The sequence below is a fragment of the Schistocerca americana genome, chromosome 10, assembly GCF_021461395.2.
Source record: "Schistocerca americana isolate TAMUIC-IGC-003095 chromosome 10, iqSchAmer2.1, whole genome shotgun sequence".
In the NCBI taxonomy this organism is placed as follows: Eukaryota; Metazoa; Arthropoda; class Insecta; order Orthoptera; family Acrididae; genus Schistocerca; species Schistocerca americana.
The window spans coordinates 153,514,162-153,524,003 of NC_060128.1; positions in this window are offsets into that span (position 1 = coordinate 153,514,162).

Genomic DNA, 9,842 nt, shown 5'->3' on the forward strand with positions numbered 1-9,842 from the left:
TTGTAAGAGGTCCATGATTAAGGAACGTATTGCTAGCGCACTCGAGCAGATGTAATTTCGATGGATTGCTCGCGCGCTGCCTGGCATATGTAAGCTATAAGAGAATCTCAGACCAGAGAGCAGTGTTGGCTGCAGTAGGAACTGTGTGTCACTAGTAGTAAGTAGTAGTTAGCAGTTTGGTGTATCGTGTTTTGGCTGGTCCGGCCGTGGGGAGCGATGGCGGAGCCTGAGCGTAGTAGTATAAGGTAAAAGCAGCCTCGCGCATGTGTACTATTGTTATATCAATTCCCATGTAAATGTTTTAAAAAATCTCTTAATAATAATCTTTCTTATAAAAATTAACTTTTGACAATCATTCATCTCAATTTAAAGAATTAACTAATTTCTCCAATCCATGGTCATCCCGATTACTGCAAAGAAAAATCAGTTGTTCCTTTTATACATGACAAATCTATCGGCCAGCATTGCACTGGGCTGTGCCAGAAAAATTTCTTATAGGAGCAGATATATATGCGTTATCCGGCGACCTTATTGAGGTAAGAATTTTCAATTTATTCAGTATGATCTTTCAGGGGCAAGGCGCAGCACTGCTGCGTCATGGCCCTAAAAAGTGTAACCTCCCAACACTAAAAAAATAATTATATATCATTCACATTCAGTGTAACCTCCCAATAAAAAATGTAACTCACATATAACCTTTCAATAATTAACTTACTGTGAATCTAAGCTGGTAAATTTGGACGTCACAAACAAGTGTCGCTGTCGAAATTTATCAAAATGCGGTGTCTCACAAACGACTCGAATTAGAGTCCAGCAACAAACAGCACTGACATTCTAATTTACCCTACTTCTAATTTTTTAATGGCAATAGGCATTTTTCCATTTATTGATGTATATGTTTGTACAAAAAATAGACTTTCTAATTACCATTAGAACTGTTGATTGGTTAAGAATACGAACCCCTGACAACCAGTCCATTTTGTGAAAACCGCTCACCAGTAGCACTCTACATACCCGCAATACCTGCCGTGCAAGTTTTAGGTCATTCCCCATGTATATGTGCTTGTGGTAGAATAAACTCTAAAAAAGTTCTACACACGTAAATATTTTATGTGACAGATTTTTGAAGTTACTCTTTTATGCACTATGTATATATCAGTGTGTGTTTATGTAACGGAATGGTACACTCTACATATCTTGTTCTCGGTTCTGGCTCTGAGCACTATGGGACTTAACATCTATGGTCATCAGTCCCCTAGAACTTAGAACTACTTAAACCTAACTAACCTAAGGACATCACACAAAACCCAGTCATCACGAGGCAGAGAAAATCTCTGACCCCGCCGGGAATCGAACCCGGGAACTCGGGCGCGGGAGGCGAGAACGCTACCGCACGACCACGAGCTGCGGACTACGTATCTTGTGATGTGAATACAGCGTTAACTCTAATTTTTCATATGGCATTTACTTAAAATGTTGTGTGTTCGTTTCTCTCTGTCTGTAATATTATTCAATGATCTATGTGTATTTTTGGATTTCTTACAAGTACAAAAGTCACTTGAAATACACAGGCAACTAATTTTCATTCTTTGATATTTCTTTCAGTATGTTCTTATCAGTATAGATAAATGGATTGTAGTGCTTGTGTAGCACTAGAACACACTACTTCATAATTGCTATATTATTCGTATCTGGGATTTAGATTTTATTTTCTGATTACATATACACTCCTGGAAATTGAAATAAGAACATCGTCAATTCATTGTCCCAGGAAGGGGAAACTTTATTGACACATTCCTGGGGTCAGATACATCACATGATCACACTGACAGAACCACAGGCACATAGACACAGGCAACAGAGCATGCACAATGTCGGCATTAGTACAGTGTATATCAACCTTTCGCAGCAATGCAGGCTGCTATTCTCCCATGGAGACGATCGTAGAGATGCTGGATGTGGTCCTGTGGAACGGCTCGCCATGCCATTTCCACCTGGCGCCTCAGTTGGACCAGCGTTCGTGCTGGACGTGCAGACCGCGTGAGACGACGCTTCATCCAGTCCCAAACATGCTCAATGGGGGACAGATCCGGAGATCTTGCTGGCCAGGGTAGTTGACTTACACCTTCTAGAGCACGTTGGGTGGCACGGGATACATGCGGACGTGCATTGTCCTGTTGGAACAGCAAGTTCCCTTGCCGGTCTAGGAATGGTAGAACGATGGGTTCGATGACGGTTTGGATGTACCGTGCACTATTCAGTGTCCCCTCGACGATCACCAGTGGTGTATGGCCAGTGTAGGAGATCGCTCCCCACACCACGATGCCGGGTGTTGGCCCTGTGTGCCTCGGTCGTATGCAGTCCTGATTGTGGCGCTCACCTGCACGGCGCCAAACACGCATACGACCATCATTGGCACCAAGGCAGAAGCGACTCTCATCGCTGAAGACGACACGTCTCCATTCGTCCCTCCATTCACGCCTGTCGCGACACCACTGGAGGCGGGCTGCACGATGTTGGGGCGTGAGCGGAAGACGGCCTAACGGTGTGCGGGACCGTAGCCCAGCTTCATGGAGACGGTTGCGAATGGTCCTCGCCGATACCCCAGGAGCAACAGTGTCCCTAATTTGCTGGGAAGTGGCGGTGCGGTCCCCTACGGCACTGCGTAGGATCCTACGGTCTTGGCGTGCATCCGTGCGTCGCTGCGGTCCGGTCCCAGGTCGACGGCCACGTGCACCTTCCGCCGACCACTGGCGACAACATCGATGTACTGTAGAGACCTCACGCCCCACGTGTTGAGCAATTCGGCGGTACGTCCACCCGGCCTCCCGCATGCCCACTATACGCCCTCGCTCAAAGTCCGTCAACTGCACATACGGTTGACGTCCACGCTGTCGCGGCATGCTACCAGTGTTAAAGACTGCGATGGAGCTCCGTATGCCACGGCAAACTGGCTGACACTGACGGCGGCGGTGCACAAATGCTGCGCAGCTAGCGCCATTCGACGGCCAACACCGCGGTTCCTGGTGTGTCCGCTGTGCCGTGCGTGTGATCATTGCTTGTACAGCCCTCTCGCAGTGTCCGGAGCAAGTATGGTGGGTCTGACACACCGGTGTCAATGTGTTCTTTTTTCCATTTCCAGGAGTGTACATCTGGCTATGGTGCATCTCGACTGGGACTCTTTCGTCTATACGTACATCCTTAGTTATTTAAAAATACGGTATTTGTTATATATATATATATATATATATATATATATATATATATATATATATATATATTATTGATGTTTTGCCCTTAAAGAGCGCATTTGGACTAAACTACATGGCCAGTTCCTTTTGCTGCCTTCCTTGCTGCCCAAACTTCAAAATTTCTTTTTGCGAGTCTTTCTGGACTATTACGTGGTCGATTTGTAGTTCTTGATTTCCGCTGGGGAATTTCCATGTGGTAAGTTTTCGTGTTGGTTTCTTGAATTTTGTTAACATAATGGCGAGGTCGTGGCTTTTGCAAAAGTCTATCGGATGTTTTCCGTTTTTGTTGGTGTCCTTGTGTGGAGTATGTTTTCCTGTGATATGTCTGTGTATCTTTTCTTTTCCGAGTTTAGCGTCGAAGTCTCCCAGTATTATTTTGACTCTATGTGCAGGAATTTTTCTGATAGTTTCTTCCATTGTCGTCCAGAAGTCATCAATTTCGTCCGGGTTTTTTCTGTTGTAGTCATTAGTCGGTGCATGTGCGTTGATTATTGTGAAGGATTTATTGGCTGATTTCACTGTGATGGTGCTGATTCTTTCGTTTGGTGACGAAAAGTCGATTATGCTGTCCGTGATGGACCTGTGTACTGCAAATCCTGTGCCAAAAAGCCTTAGGTTTTTCAGTTGTCTCGATGGTTTTCCTTTGTATATTCTGAAATTCTCCGTGGTGAAATGGTCTTCGTCTGTGAATCGTGTTTCTTGCAGTGCACATATTTTGATTTGAAATTTTTGGAGAGTGTCTGTCAGTTGTTTCATCTTCCCTGTCTTTATCAGTGTGTTCACGTTGAGTGTGGCGATGTAGTGTTTGCGTTTGGTTTTGAGGGAGTTTGAGAAGCTCCGATTCTTCTCATGATGTCCGTGAGCCCCCGGAATCCGATGCTCACGACAATGCGAGTCTATTGACTGGGGCCCGGGGTAATGAGATTTTTCTCGTTGTACCATCATGATGTTTGGTAGTTGGATGTATGGCATGCTGCCGACTACAACCTGACTTTCCAGATCACGAGGTTGGTTGAGGCCGCCACTGACATGTGGAGCAGACGCCTTTTGTAGCCGCCCACTGTGGGAACAGACGCTACTAGTAGTTTTGGTCCGCCCCGAGTATTTCGTTTACTCGGTACCACCTATATCTAGGAGGCATTCCCCTATCCGCCACCTGGGGAGGCGCTCGGTGGCGGGTCTACTAACCGGCCCGAGATTATATATATATATATATATATATATATATATATATATATATATATATATATATATATATATATATATATATATGAATGAATGAGCACATTAGGACTGCGCAAAGTATTTAGTGGCTTACATTTTCCTTTCTATGTGCCCATACTTCTTTCTTTCTGCTGTGGGCTTCTTTTCTTTCTTGAGACTACGTTGTTCCAGTCTTCTTCTTTGGTTTCTCCTTCTGGTCAACTTGCCGCTTGTGAATTTTAGATCTGAAGATTTCACTGTTTTGGATATCCGCATGTATCCCGTGCCACCCAAAGTGCTCTAGAAGGTGTAAGTCAACTACCCTGGCCAGCAAGATCTCCGGATCTGTCCCCCATTGAGCATGTTTGGGACTGGATGAAGCGTCGTCTCACGCGGTCTGCACGTCCAGCACGAACGCTGGTCCAACTGAGGCGCCAGGTGGAAATGGCATGGCAAGCCGTTCCACAGGACTACATCCAGCATCTCTACGATCGTCTCCATGGGAGAATAGCAGCCTGCATTGCTGCGAAAGGTGGATATACACTGTACTAGTGCCGACATTGTGCATGCTCTGTTGCCTGTGTCTATGTGCCTGTGGTTCTGTCAGTGTGATCATGTGATGTATCTGACCCCAGGAATGTGTCAATAAAGTTTCCCCTTCCTGGGACAATGAATTCACGGTGTTCTTATTTCAATTTCCAGGAGTGTATTACATGAACACGTAACTATCAACGGAGATGCAACAATTAGGCTATACGGACTCTCAACGCGAAGTGCAGGTATAAATTCTGGTTGATGGAACACAATGGCAAATAATTTTAGTTTAAATCCGTTGAGTAAGGGACTCAGTGCTGAATTCTAAACCTCCCAAATCCCTTTTCCGTGGCAGAGAAGTTTGTAAACGACTCCAGTGCTCGAGGAAGGTAGAAGTATTTTGTTAATAATTGCTGAGGAGTTACTCGCGTTCTGTTTCCACAAGTAGGGATACATTTTCAATTACAAAGTTGCGAGGCAGTTACAAAAAGTGATTGATTTTCCATTGGTTGTGAATAACGAGGTGCAGAAATAGATCCCCGTACCTTTAATTAAGGCGGTAAAATATGTCAGCGCTCGTTTAGAACAGCGACGTAATTGGTAACAGTACCTCAAAGTCCCCATTTGAAGAAAAATATGTACTGGGTCAGCAATTGTTGGCCCGACTCCGTTTAATTAGTTGCAGGTAGGTTATTGGAGCAGAAAATCTATAACGTTTCGTAGCAGCGGAGCAGTCTCAGAGAGGGAATACGTGCGTAACAGTGCTGAACAGCTCGAACAATTTTGAAATATGTGGCACACACAGAGAAACAGCCTGCTGGACGTGGGCAGTACTGACGATATGCTTGCCAGTCAGTCACGCGCTTCGTTATATTATATATTTTGTCACCATGACTTTTGGTGCTTGTTTGTTGTAAGTCATATATTCTGTCTTTTCAAAATATACTTGCAGGCCGACTTTTTCCGCAATTTATTTCTGGAGTTCAGTCTGTTTTTTTGGCTGTTGAAACATCGCGAGTTAAGATGGCTAGATCGACTGCAAATGCTACGCAATCTACTGTTAATTTTATTATATTGTCATTATTACTATAGCAATTTTATAATAATACTGCATGTTCTTATGGTTACTACAATAGTAATATGTCATACAATGTAGGCTATCACGGCCGGTGTTGTTTTAGGTTGAAACTTCCGGGCTGAGAGGGCGTGGTCGATGTATAAAATTTCCACCTGACGTTTCGTCTCCATCTGCGGGAGACATCTTCTGAGGTCGTCCGGCTACTGACACTAGGGCTCCAGGCACTCTCATTTATAGAGCGCATAGAGGGCACCACCATTCGTCACGTGATGCCGACGGTATGCCTGTCTTCGGAAGGTTTGCCACTTCAGTGGTGTCAAGCGAGATCTCACTAGGGGTCACGGTGGATGTCTGTTGCGTTTTCTGAAGAAAGCTAGTTCTACCTTGGTGCCAGTGATAGCCATGTGTTTATTAGAGAGACGTCAGTTGAGGGTCTGTAACCAACCTGTCTGCGTGCACTGGATCTACACCTGTAGTTATGATGTGGGGTGAGATTTCGTACGACACCGGGAGCACTCTCATGGTTATCTCACGCACTCTGACTGCAAGTGTGTTCGTCAGTCTGGTGATTCGACCGGTTGTGCATAAACAGCATTCCAGGGTGTGTTTTCCAACAGGATAACGCTCGTCCACGCAGCGCTGTTGTAGCCCAACACGCTATGCAGAGCATTGAGATGTTGCGATGGCCTGCTCGATCACCAGATCTGTCTCCAGTCAAGCACATCTGACACATCATCAAACGACAAATCCAGTATCATGCACAAAGAGCATTAACCGTCCCTGTATTGACCGACTAAGCGCAAGTCATGGAACTCCAGCCCACAAACCGTGAAGTGGCATCTGTACAACACATGCAGACGCGTAGGCATGCTTGCATTCAACATCCTGGTGGTTACACGGGTTATTGAGGTACCAGCATTTCCCTTTTACAGTGTCTTAACCCATCGCGCTGCGCGGGGTAGTCGCGCAGTATAGGGCGCCTTGCCACGGTTCGCACCACCCCCCCCCCCCCCTCCCCGTCAGAGTTTCGAGTCCTCCCTCGGGCATGGGTGTGTCCTCAGCGTAAGTTAGTTTAAGTTAAATTAAGTAGTGTGGAAGCCTACCGACCGATTACCACAGCAGTTTGGTACGACAGGAGCTTCCCACCACCACCGCTTATCTCGCCTGTAGATTCCCATATGACCCTGCAGTGTAATCATGTAACTATGCTACCTAGACAAATACATTCGCAAAATTTCATTACATTAATTAGTTTTTGGAGTTGCAATTTTTTTCCATCAGTGTTTTTTCCAATACAACTATTCATTTTTACGTTTTTTTTACACTTTTCTTGTCTCTTATAATTTTACGCTATTTATCGGATTGCATTCTTCATTTTATTGGAGTCAAAACTAATAAGAGATTATTGTTATTCATATCCTTAGAAATTTTGGACAATGAAAATGTAGGATTAATCTTCGTATATCCATAACTGAAACGGACGACTTCGGACGTCGGCTAGTGTAATATATGTTAAAAAATGACGAAATTCCTCCAGCTGTATTAAGGTGTTGGTTTTATTGGCAACTAGTTTCGATGTTGTTGGAACAAGTTGTCTTAGTTACGATCTTTGAACCACTAGTTTTAACTTCATATCAGTTGCTGCCTGCCTTCCGCATGGAACACGCCTATCTCACCACTGACTACTAGTGTTAGGCACATACGGTTGTTGTCAACAAGCATGGGCCTGAAGATGATGATGTATCAACATCGAAACTAGTTGCTAATTAAACCAACACCTTAATACAGCTGGAGGAATTTCGTCATTTTTTAACGTGTACGATTAATGTTTGCGTTGTACTAACACTACTCTCTTCATGAGTTATTTCTGATTGGTGACTCCAATTTTCCACTATTTGTGCAAACTATTTTATATGTTCATAGCACATCCTTGATTGTACCCTTAATGTATTACTTCGTTACTGGTTTCTTTTTACTGTTAATACCTATCCTTTGCATCATTTATTTAATACTACGTACGACATTTTATGTATTTGTCTCCTGTCTTGTGATTTTTGCTTATTGGTCCTGAAGATAACTCTGTTAAGGTGTCGAAACTGGTAGCTTAAATAGAAAGCTATAAAAATAACAGCCGTTGAAATATTATTTTTACAATTCATCGCCCAGCAAGATGTTCATCTCAAGGGAGGCTTCAGCACTTGTTGTCAATGCCCGTACACGTTCAGCAATCCAAGGCGTGTTCCGAATGCAGTGTCAGCCATACCTTGCGTTCCTTCAGTTCCTTGACACTATCAACAGCAGAGCTTTAAAATATCACCACACGCAAAAAAAATCCATAGCATTCAGGTCGGGAGACCTGTGAGACCATGGTATTTGCCAGCCACGGCCGACAGACTTGTCCAAACGCCATTTGTCAGTACTGTGGTATGTAGAAAGACGATAAAATCAAGCGAGGGCTCTTTATCCCTTTGTAATTTACGCCTCACTTGGGATGTTTCGAAATGAACGCCGCCTTAGAAATTATAAATGTTGTAACACTGTCATGATTGCACTTGTGCATACTTCCCTATTTTTACTAGGATTATTTTCTTGTTTCATTATCGTCTACTCGCCCATTCCGTTTGTACCAACCATATAATAATAAAACATCCTGTATATTGACGCTTAGTCGACAAGGAAATTATTTTCATTTCTAGTATGGGTAAATTCACATTCCATCCTAAGTTTAGTCTCTCTATTAAGCACAAACACTGTCAGCGAGTTTGTGTGTTTGTACGTATGGGTAAGTACACCTAGGTACCAGATGAGGTAGCTGCAAGTTCTGCAGTTACCAACTTGTCACCATATGATTAGTGAACGATGCTGTAGAATAAATACCACAGAACATCATCTTAAAAGATATTACTGAGTGGAAATTGCACCCAGTTTATTTTTCGAGTCTGCACAAGATTTCTATGGATAATGAATGCCAAATTGAACTTCTTGATTAACCTAACAAAGTGCTGGTGCCACATCAGTTTATCGTTATATGGATCTCTATGAATTTTACACGTGGGTCTTCATCAAGTGTGTGGGTGTTGATGTCTCGTCCCAATACCAGACATTTTTGTTTGCTTGGAACTGCACAATATTAGTCTTTCTAAGCGTTAGTGTTAAGTGGTTCGCTGTGAAACACTTTTCAGCTCGTCCATTGTTTTCCTGTATTTATCTTGTATCGATGCGTTTTGGCCCTTGATAAGTATTCCAGTATCGTCACTAAGCGGCACAGTTCTTGAAGAGCATTCCATTGTCTTTGGTAAATCGTATTTTTCTTAGAGATCAATAGCAGGCCAAATAGTAAACATGGCGGGGCACCATATTTGATGTTTCCTCACTGTGAATATAGTCTTATTCCTGTCGTGTCCTATGCCCTATGCTAACGTGACGCTTTGATTTCTATTATTAATACTCCATCCAGTTGAGAGGAGTGGTAATAATTACAATATCATGTTGCTCAGCGGCCAGATGCAAGTCAAGTAGACACAACTTCGGCGACTTGCGTGTCCCTGATGCCGAGCTCATACGATTTGTCGATATAGAAAAACTTCCGATAAAAAAACGAAATCTGCAAGAGGTTCGAAATTCGGTCAAAAATAGGAGTAAGCTACAGGGAAACAGCCTGCAATATGTACAAAAACCTAGAGGGAGCATTAAGATTTGAAGACAAAGAACGAGGCACTCTGATTAAAAAGATTATAAGACAGGGTGCTACAGAAGAATGCTGAAGATTAGATGGG